General features: G+C 40.3%; 1 protein-coding gene and 1 long non-coding RNA gene across 3 annotated transcripts in view; one reads left to right on the top strand and one right to left on the bottom strand.

The window, feature by feature from the left end:
- LOC121715131 overlaps positions 1–11,645 on the top strand; it is a 315,706-nt gene that overhangs the window by 226,254 nt on the left and 77,807 nt on the right. The gene's annotated exons all lie outside the window — the stretch shown is intronic.
- On the bottom strand, positions 4,404–5,555 carry LOC121715200. The gene is made up of 2 exons (XR_006033554.1): positions 5,443–5,555; positions 4,404–4,471 (listed from the first exon to the last, which is right to left on the bottom strand). It is a non-coding gene; the product is annotated as an uncharacterized LOC121715200 (long non-coding RNA).

An 11,645-nucleotide genomic window follows, 5' to 3' on the forward strand; every position in this document is an offset into this window, starting at 1 on the left:
CTTATGAGATAGGGCGCCTACTCTAGCCTGTTAGTCCTCTAAAATGTTATTTAACATTGAGGAAATGCAGAAATTATTATTATTATTTTTTTTACCATCGCTTTGGCGCCCCCGCGGTGCCCCTATGCGCCGCATATAGCGCATACCCACTTTTTGCGCCACTGGTTACAAGTCTGAGGCACTAACCAGTAGGCCACGGCTGCCCCCAACTAGTAAAGGCAACCAGTACAGACCAGTATAAAACAGGACTGCTGAGTACAGGCCACCAGTAGCCTAGAAATCTAGACGCATCCTAGCTGCTAGGGCTAGTCTAGCAACTCTCCGTTGGCTTGTGAGCTCGAAAAATTAAACTTCTATCAGGCCAATCAAATCGTGTATAGAGTCGTTAGGCGGGCTTAACATAATGATTGATGGCAGAGTTGCAACGGTTTGGCTTGAATTCCCTGCTACTTGAGAACAAAGAAGATGGATGTTGCTGTTGCCCTTTTTTAAGTTGGCAAAAGTTTGAAATAGCCAACTAGCTCTGCTGGTGGGAAAACGCATGGGACAACACTGTCCTATTGCGTGCAGAGGGAATTTGAAAGACAACCGATTATCCCGCCCCTCGGACTGAGCACTGCGAACGGTGAGTGCCCAGACCTTACATTTTAATGTGGGTCTGGCTCGTCAGGCTAGGCCACCAGTACAGACCAGTATAAAACAGGACTGCTGAGATAGCCAGTACAGACCAGTATAAAACAGGACTGATGAGATAACCAGTACAGGTCATAAAACAGGACTGATGAGATAGCCAGTACAGACCAGTATAAAACAGGACTGATGAGATAGCCAGTACAGACCAGTATAAAGCAGGCCTGCTGAGTACAGGTAACCAGTACAGGTCAGTATAAAACAGGACTGATGAGATAGCCAGTACAGACCAGTATAAAACAGGACTGCTGAGATAGCCAGTACAGACAAGTATAAAACAGGACTGCTGTCTCATTCATCTGTTTTTTTCCTTATTCAGCTCAGTCCCACCATAGTGATGTAGAACTTCATGACAGCCCACAGGGGGCGATAGACCCTTACACTACACACACAAAAAAGGGAAGGAAAACAGGCCTGTATATCAATACTGGCAAACTGACGATACAAACAAAGATCATAAAAGCACAGGAAACAGATGGCCAGCTTTCATTTGGCAATCTGACCAACAGATTTGGTTTCTTCTCACTGCTGCTGATATGTATTTCCCACGCATGCACACATGTAGGTGTCATACAAGAATAGTTGTGATTCCAGTGGCATCTCACTTGGAATAATGACTTTGATCCCCTCTGAAGCAGATTGTATCTCCTGTCTGTGTCTCTTGGTTTAGCAGACGGCCTTATCCCCTCTGATTGTACTTCCTCTGAGATCTCAATAAGATTTAAGGACGGGATATTAGATAACATCACTTGTGTATTACATATGTCTACACATTTTGTAAACACGTTTCGCTTACTTATTGCATGGTATTGCATATTTATGGGGCTCTATGGGATTCAAATATGCTGTTGACAGCCTAGGGCTCTATTTTAGCACTCTAAGTGTCTGAGTGGACAATCTAAGTGTACTATGGCATTTCCCATTGGACTTGAGAAGTGTGTAGCCTAATGTAGCCTAATAATAGCATACTGCTCTCTGTTGATGGTTGAACAGTTATCTTTTGTTTTAATTTTCATCAGTAGATATAGAGAGAATGAGCAACTAGGAATAATTCTAACATTAGATAGACCCCCCCCCCCCCCTCCCAATATCAAGACATAACTTGTTAGGCTACAGTAATATCACTCACTATTGTGCAATATGATCACTTGTTAGAAACCGGAAAATGGTATGCTGGGTTAGATATCTGAAGTGGAGTGAGAGGTAAGATGATCTCAGTTAAAGGACAATGCTGGTGATTTTTCACACAGATCTCTGTTTCTCGAGGTCACTGAGTACTGTCTGTCGGTACGAAAAAGTACACACTTAAAGGGATATTCCACCATTTGGGGAATTACTCATTTTCCACCTTCCCTTGAGTTAAACAATTGATTTTTACCTTTCTCCAGTTCATCTGGCCGTTCTCTGAGTCTGGCGATACCACTTTTAGCGCCAGCCTAGCATAGATCATTGAATCGGATTAGACCATTAGCATCTCGCCCGCTAGCATCACGCTTAAAAGTGAATAAGATTTCCGGTAATTTTCCTACTTAAAGGAGAATTCCGGTGTGATATTGACCTAAAGTGTATTGAAACATGATACCGAGTGTGAACGTATGTCTCATAGCCCATCTCGACTTGTCCCCTGCACTCCAAAATCTGGCGCTAGTTAGCCGATGCTACCAACAACTTTTTCAGTAGTGGTGCTTCGGCATCGGGCTAGCCATGCAAATAAGTCACTGTTTTACACCCATTTACGAGGCTCAATGTATCTCCACACTTCATTGGTAGACTTCCTAGGGCCCTGACATTTAAAACGAGACATTGAGAACTTTGAAAAAGCACTGGTAGTTTACTTACAAGACGATTTATACAGACAGTATCTTCACGAAGTTTAACGTTTGCAGCCATCTTGAATTTAGTCACGATAAGTCGAGCAACGAGTAAGAATGAACAGGTATGATAAGGGATCAGATTCCAAAAATAATTCAGTGGAAATGCATGGATTCCAGTTTCTTCCAGTAGCAGCAACTGGAATCCATGCATTTCCACTGAATTATTTTTGGAATCTGATCCCTTATCATAGCTGTTCATTCTTACTCGTTGCTCGACTTATCGTGACTAAATTCAAGATGGCTGCAAACGCTAAACTTCGTGAAGATACTGTCTGTATAAATCGTCTTGTAAGTAAACTACCAGTGCTTTTTCAAAGTTCTCAATGTCTCGTTTTAAATGTCAGGGCCCTCGGAAGTCTACCAATGAAGTGTGGAGATACATTGAGCCTCGTAAATGGGTGTAAAACAGTGATTTATTTGCATGGCTAGCCCGATGCCGAAGCACCACTATTGAAAAAGATGTTGGTAGCATCGGCTAACTAGCGCCAGATTTTGGAGTGCAGGGGACAAGCCGAGATGGGCTATGAGACATACGTTCACACTCGGTATCATGTTTTGATACACTTTAGGTCAATATCACACCGGAATTCTCCTTTAACACTTGTCGCTTCTCAAGAGAGAAAGTGTAATAAGACTAACGGAAAATGAAACGTGGTGATTTTCTTGGCTGATTTGATATGGAACTATACTCTCATTCCAGCATAATAATCAAGCATCAAACAGCACAATGATATCACGCAGCACCTGAAAATAGTCCCTGTAGGCCAGAGGTTCCCAAACTGTGAGGCGCGCCTCCCCTGGGGGGTGCCAAATAAATTGAGGGGAGGCGCGGAAGGTTGAACGTTTATTTCATTTTTCAATGATTATGTAATTGTCAACATTATAAAATCGAAAGAAATCATAGAAGAGATCTATATAAATCTTTGGGATAGTGGAAAGAATTATTGATTCCTATCCTGATTCAGAATGTATTGTGCCAAACTTCATAACGTAATTTAGCAACAGTGCCGCCAGCCGAGCTAGCTGTGAACGGTAACTCTCAGCTTGGAGCTTGCCAAGCGGATTTGTACACGCAGTCTTACAACACTGTTTACAGCTCTTCGAGTCACGGTAAAATGTATTTTTTGGTACATAGCTAATTTAGATAAACTTATGGTGTGGGTGCTTGCGTTTCTTTAGGAATCCGCCTCCTATAGAAATGAATATTAAGTGACAGATTCACGTAAGAGGTTGGACATACGTGACGGTAATATGTGACGTTCCGATAGCTAACTTAAAATCGACAGATTTGTCACAATCGCTGCACGGCCTGATATGGACAACAAAGCCAAACATCGAAAATATGATGAAAACTCATTGCATTGCATAGCATAGTATAGCACTGATTTAAGTGGCTTAAATGAAGTGAATATCATTATTTGAAAATGATTGTCGGGGGGGGGGTTTGCGGAGGTGTCACTGTTTTCCGAGGGGAGGCCCACATTGATGGAGTTTGGGAACCCATGCTGTAGGCTATAACTTCCAGCAACAAGGTTGAGCTACAGCAGATTAATATGCCAGAATGAGAGTATAGTTACACACACACAAACACACACACACACCAACGACAACAGTAAATGGGATACAGAGAGATGCACTGAACATATGCAAAATGTTAAGAAATCCAATTATATTTGTTTGAACTTTAGTTGTTGAGTCATCAATTACTTTTATTCCGTTAATGAAACCAATCCAATTAGGTTTTTATCCAAGAACTTTATTTATATATTCTGTTAGACTAAAAGAGGTTGGACACCACATAGTCCTCATGGCTCCCATCGATGAGTCCAGTTCCATTGCTGTGTACAAACCAGCAGGGCACTTTCTCTCCGTTTTTCACATCTCTACGGAAGTCTTTCTGCCAGCCTCTGAGGAGACAAAGTTATTTAGGAAATGGTAACACTTAACAGCTTCTGTTTAGTTTCCCTGAACATATTAAATGCAGAGCAGGACAGTAACGGAGTACATTTACTTGAGTACAGTACTTGAGTACAATTTTGAGGGATCTGTACTTTACTCGAGTATCATTTTTGGGGAGTACTCATGACTTTACTCAAGTACATTTGAGAGGCAAATATTGTACTCTTTACTCCACTACATTTCTATCCATAACCGTGACTACCCGTTACTTCTTCTTAAAAAAAAAAAGGAAAAAAGAAAAATCTCGGAAACCCTTAATTTGTTGTTTCCCTCTCAAACGTGATTGGATTTTGCGCCACTGATTAGGACAGCCTATCAGCAATCACCTTCAGCTTTCCGCCAAATTCAACTCCATGGTCAGATTTAGATAAGAGACGAAACCATGGACGAAACAATGGATGAAGACACAGCAGGTCCATCCCGGGAATGTGCCAACCTGTGGCCCCACCTCGCCAGACTATTTCAATTTTCTGAACAAGTTAATGATAGTTTTCGCTTCAAGTGTTTCAATTACAAAATAGTATTTTGTATTTGAAATACGTATTTTAAATACATGTATTAGAAATATTGCCCATCCCTGGCAACATGGTAAAAAGATGAAAATGACTTGATTTTACTTTCAATTCCTTTTACATTCTCCAAGGTATTAACATTAACATTTTTCATAACTCCATGTAGGACGTTTCTGTACATAAATGTAAGCACTGTGGCAGTAGTAATGCAATATTTAGAAAATGTAGACTACTCTTGTACTCTTGATACTCAAGTACTTTTAAAAACAAGTACTTCAGTAGACATCTGACTGTTGTACTTTTACTTGTACTTGAGTAAAATTTAGCAAAGGGTATCTGTACTTTTACTCAAGTAATGAAGCTGTGTACTCTGTCCGCCTCTGATTAAATGGAAGATGTTTGTTTACCTAGTCACAGTCAGTTTGTGTCCTTTAACATCCATTGTGGCATCAGGTTTTTCAGGGTCTTCTCCTGGGTGGAGGTTGCTCACTTCAAACTGTACACCGTGATAAAACTGGCCTGTAGTGTAAGTGTTACATAAGAACAACAATGCAATACAGTAGAATACGTCAATACATTATAGTGTCTCACAGCAAACGGTGAGACAAAAAAGAGAGAAAAAGTCCGAAATTAAATTAAATTAAAATGCATGTATGGAATTGAGACTTAATTGCTTTTGATGTAACACTGTCTGAACTGTTTCGATTTTTAATTACTTTGACTATATTTCTCTGGTAACCATTAGAGGGCGCTACCTGTTGGGAGAATATGCTGTAATGGAGGAAGTAGCTGCTTTCTAACATAAATACAGAAGCCGATCTGATTAACAGCAACACCTATATTTTTTTGCAACACCTATATTTCCCAACTATTCAGGAATGCAACAGTGACCTTTACTCAGCAGGCCTGTCCTGTCCTGTCCTGTCCTGTCCTGGTTGTCTTTACTCAGCAGGCCTGTCCTGTGACCACCGCCATGACACTGAAAATGAGGACACTTGTGCCCAAAAGTTAGGACAAAGGTCCAAATGTGAAGACACATACGGAATCAGAGTAACATATGGGGAATAACATTAGAAAATAAACCATTTCTATAGAAGGCACCTATTTATTATAACATCATTTATTATAGTAACATTTGTTGTTGTCTTTTTCACATTAGTCAGCTATTTCCAACATTCCCATACTTATTATAATAGCATAGTAACATTAGTTTGTGTGTGTGTGTTTTCCACATTAGTCAACAAACCCACCTTTTTAACCCAATAACTTTTTAGTGACTTAATAACTTAGGGAGCTCTGCAGCTGTGGGTGTTGCTGGAGCAAAAACGATGCCACAGAGGATTTCTCCGGCAGATCTGGCTTTCTCTTTGTGCCTGCATGTCTATTGCACTGTTACCCCTAGAGCTGACATCAATATCTGTTTCACAGTTTACAAAATGCATGGTAAGCATCTGTCCTGCTTTTGGTAGCAAAGTGGTGTTCAGAATACCACGCAGAGTTGAAAGACATCTTTTGTTTCGCCATATGCAACTTATGGCTCAGCAACGATGTTCATTCATTCAATCACAAGGGAGGTTGTCGCATTGACTGCTTCGCGAAAAGGAAGTGGGTGGAGTTTTGTGATGTCCCGTGCTATGGTGGTGGTGGAGGGTCAGAAATGATGACACGTAACAGAGATGAGTAGCTTACAGAGGCCTTGAAATGATGCGTAGCCTATGTGCTCATGAAATGAGGCGGAGTCTATGTGCTCATGAAATGAGGCGGAGTCTATGTGCTCATGAAACGAGGCGGAGTCTATGTGCTCATGAAATGAGGCGGAGCCTATGTGCTCATGAAATGCGGACAGATGGCCACTCATGACATAAATCCGGACAAATGTCCAAAACGGAGGACACACTCTCTCTGTCCGGACAAATGTCCAAAAAGGAGGACACACTCTCTCTGTCCGGACAGAGAGCTCAAAATCCGGACTGTCCGGACGAAATCCGGACGGATGGCCACCCTACCTGCACTGGTTGTCTTTACTCAGCAGGCCTGTCCTGTCCTGTCCTGGTTGTTTTGTTTTTAAAACATGGTCCAATGGACGAAAGAAACCTTTTGTTTTCAAACAGAAGTTGACTCATATACGTTTCCTGTTACAAATGGTACAAGATGTAGATGGTTATGGTTATGGTTATGGATTTAGCAGACGCCTTTGTCCAAAGCGACACATAAATACAAAACAACATAATAATATTTAAAAATGAACAGGGAACAGATTAAAATGTAGGTCAAATATAGTAAGGAGAATAGTTGTAGTACACAATAATATCAATTCAAGCAATAGCCTAATAAAAAGCAATGTAAAAAAGGGGAAAGGCAATAATAAAACAATAATGTCAATTCAATCAATAATATAAAAACAATGACATGCTAAGACTACATTAAGGAGAATATCAATAATAAACAATAATGTCAAATTAATTAACAGCCCAATTAAAATAAAACAACATTATATAAACCATAACACATAAGCGCTTAAACAACTAAGTATATGTTGAATAGGAATGTCTTTAGACCCCTCTTAAACGACCCAAAACTACCACAGGAACGGAGAGCACTGGGCAGTTCATTCCACCAACATGGAACCACTGAAGAAAAGAGTCTGGAATTAGACCCAGTTTTCATGACTGGTCGACACAACATACGCTCACCAGAAGACCGCAGTGGGCGGTTGGGGATGTAAGGCTTGATTATTGAATTAAAATAACTAGGAGCAGATCTAGTTAGTGTCCTATAGGCCAAAGTGAGAGATTTAAATTTAATTCTGGCTACTATAGGGAGCCAATGGAGAGTAACTAGGAGAGGAGTTACATGTGTCCTCTTTGGCTGATTGAAGACCAGGCGTGCTCCAGCATTTTGAATCAGCTGTAATGATCTTGTTACACAAGCGGGTAAGCCAGCTAATAGTGAATTACAATAGTCCAGCTTAGAGATGACCATGGTCTGAACAAGAAGTTGTGTGGAATCTTGTGTCAGATAAGGTCTGATCTTCCTAATGTTGTAAAGCATAAACCGACATGATTTTGCAATAGAAGCTATATGCTCAGAGAAGTTAAGTCGGTCATCAATTACAACGCCCAAGTTTCGTGCCGATCTAGTTGGGGTCAGTGAAGTTGAGTCAAGCTGGATGTTAATCTGTTGGGGAATAGCTGTTTTAGCTGGAAACACCAAAAACTCTGTTTTTGAGATTAAGCTGAAGGTGCCGATCTTTCATCCAGGCTGAAATATCCTTAAGGCATGCAGAAATCCGGTGGGAAACACTAGAGTCATCAGGTGGGAAAGACAGGTAAAGTTGAGTTTCGTCTGCATAACAGTGATAGTCAAATCCATGAGAGCAAATGGTATCACCTAAGGAAGTGGTGTAAATAGAGAAAAGCAAGGGTCCTAACACTGATCCCTGAGGCACACCTGTGGTGAGGTCATGAGACTTAGATACCTGTCCCTGCCAAGACACGTTGAAAGAACGCCCTTTAAGGTAAGATTCAAACCAGTCAAGAGCTTTTCCAGAAATTCCCAGTTCAGATAGTATAGATAGGAGAATGTCATGGTTAACAGTATCAAAGGCTGCAGATAAATCTAGTAGAATTAATACTGATGACTGAGCAGAGGACTTAGCTACTCTCAATGCTTCAGTCACAGACAGAATGACCACTCTTGAAACCAGACTGCATAGGGTCTAGTAGATTATTCTGATGAAGAAAGTCACAAACTTGCTTGAAGACCACTTTCTCCAAAACCTTTGACAAGAAAGGAAGAAGGGAGACAGGTCTGTAGTTCTTCACCTCAGTTGGATTAAGTGTACTTTTCTTTAGCAGAGGTGTAACCCTAGCCTGTTTAAAAGAATAATGAACTATTCCAGAACTGAGTGAAGCATTAAATACATGTGTGACTGCTGGTAGAACAGCGGGTGAGATAGACTGTAGAAGAGTGGACGGGACAGGATCTAATGGGCATGTTGTTGGACGACATCGCTGAAGCAATTGAGAGACTGCTTCCTCATCAAGAGGAGAGAAAGAGTCAAATGATGCGGTCATACTAACACAAGGCAAAGCCCTCCTTATAGGAGCATCAAACTGAGCACTTATTTTAGCAACTTTTTCAGTGAAAAATGTTGCAAAGTCATTTGCTGACAGTGAAGTAGTTGATGGTGGTGGTGGAGGATTGAGAAGAGATTTGAAAGTAGAAAAAAGTTTTCTACTGTCAGTGGCGCTCTCAATCTTGCTTTGATAGAATGCCTTTTTTGCAAGTGTAACAGTGGATGAAAAGGATGACAGCAAAGACTGGTAGTTACTAAGATCATTTCCATCTCTGGATTTACGCCATTTCCTCTCAGCAGCTCTAGATATAAAAATGTTTTTGTTTTTTTAACCTTTTGATCACAAAACAAATAAATATTTGTGTACCACTTACAAGACATAGATGGTGTGATGAGTTGCCATGTTTTTAATGTCTCATGTAGGCCTGACCACAGCCCCCACACCCACCACCACAGTATATCAAACCCATGAAGCTCTTGCTATGGTTGATTCTGTATAGTATTATTGTTTAGTTTAATAGATAGATAGATAGATAGATAGATAGATAGATACTGTAGATAGATAGACTTTATTCATCCCCAAAGGGAAATTACAGTGTTCCAGCAGCACAGACAAACACAGCATTCACATAAATACATACATACATAAATGATTCAAAACAATATTATTTATCTCTCTCTGCTCAGGGGGTAGTCATAAAGTGCTATTGCAGTGCGAAAAAAAGGCTTTCTGTATCTGTCCTTCTTACAGCTTAGTTGGTGTAGCGTCCAACTGAAAACAATTTTTTGTTTGACCAGTAAGTTGTGTAGTGGATGTGAGGTATTGTCCAATATATTTGACAGTTTGTGCAGCATCCTTCTCTCCACCACCAACTCCAGGGACTTTAGCTCTGACTCACACTGATGGTGATGTCTCTGTCGTGAAAGCCCAGGCTCCTTTGGGCTGAGGAATGGCTGAGAAAATTTTTGTTTGTATTTAATAATAATAATAATAATAATAATAATAATAATAATAAGCTTTATTTGTATAGCACCTTTCATACACAGAATGCAGCTCAAAGTGCTTTACATTTGAAGCATGTAACACAATAATAGTCAGTCAGTCATTATCAATCACTTTTCTTTGCTGTTTATGATCTACTCAGCAACATATCAAAAATATAGAAAATGACATGTCATAAGACTGGCAGCCTTAACCCTCTTACCCCCCACATGCACGCCATATGGCAACTGTGGCAAGGAAAAACTCCCATATTCCAGGAAGAAACCTTGAGCAGAACCTGACTTAATAGGGGGAGCCCATCTGCCTCTGGCTGGCTGCGCCCTCCAATAGTAGCAGATGTAGAATAATCTGAAAATGTAGTCTACAGGATAAGATGAGTTAACTAAAAGCTTTCCTGTACAGGTATGTTTTCAGATCTTTTTTAAAAATATTTACTGAACTCGCCTGCTTGATGTACAGAGGCAGGGTGTTCCATAGTTTGGGGGCATAATGGATAAACGCAGCTTCTCCACTTTGTTTGTGGAGCACTTTGGGTACGATTAAAAGATTAGAATTGGATGATCTAAGTTTCCTTTGTGGTTGATAAGATATTAAAAGCTCAGAGATATATGAAGGTGCTATGCCATTCAGAGCTTTGTAAGTAATTAACATAACCTTAAAATCAATTCTATAGGAAATAGGGAGCCAGTGCAGTTCAGCCAACACAGGGGTGATGTGTTCTCTCTTCTTAGTCTTAGTTAAAAGTCTAGCCGCAGAGTTCTGTATGAGTGCCAATTTCTTTAGATGTTTTTTGGGAAGACCAGTGAAAAGTGCATTGCAGTAGTCTAACCTGCTAGTGATAAAGGCGTGAATTAGTTTTTCTGCATCTTGTTGAGTTAAAAAGGGCCGCACTTTGGCAATGTTTCTCAAGTGGAAATAGGCTGTCTGAGTAACTTTACTGATATGGGGCTTAAAACTTAACTCTGCATCTAAGATGACACCGAGGCTTGTTACTTTTGGTTTAACCTGGTGTGCCAAGTTCCCCAGATTACTAAGAATAATATCTCGCTTTAGTTTTGGTCCAACCAGAAGTACCTCTGTTTTGTCATCATTTAGTTTCAATTTATTATTTATCCAATTTATTAGCAGATGCTTTTGTCCAAAACAACCTACATTATATTTTAACCAACCAAGACCCCCCTCTCAGTATTAGAGACACCATAAAGAGCCTACAGATGTCGGGTTTGTTTTACAGGGTACTCACTAAATGGGCAGCTAGCGGTCGCTGAATGATTGCTGAATGTGACAAAAAATGTAACTCAGAGAGGTTAGCATGGTTAGGGTGCAAACGAAAGTATTGTAAACTTTGAAAATGTAGGCCTACAGAGAGATTATAACAAGACCTGTTTCTGAAGGAATCACATTGTCTGACTCTGTTCAGGTAGTGTCAAATCAGCCTTGTCAGTGGTTTGAACGGCATGACTCAACATTTCTTTAACTTAATCCCTCAAAATATTCAATAGAAAAATTAAGAAATTCACCTCAAAACC

Source organism: Alosa sapidissima, chromosome 8 (assembly GCF_018492685.1).
Source record: "Alosa sapidissima isolate fAloSap1 chromosome 8, fAloSap1.pri, whole genome shotgun sequence".
In the NCBI taxonomy this organism is placed as follows: domain Eukaryota; kingdom Metazoa; phylum Chordata; class Actinopteri; order Clupeiformes; family Clupeidae; genus Alosa; species Alosa sapidissima.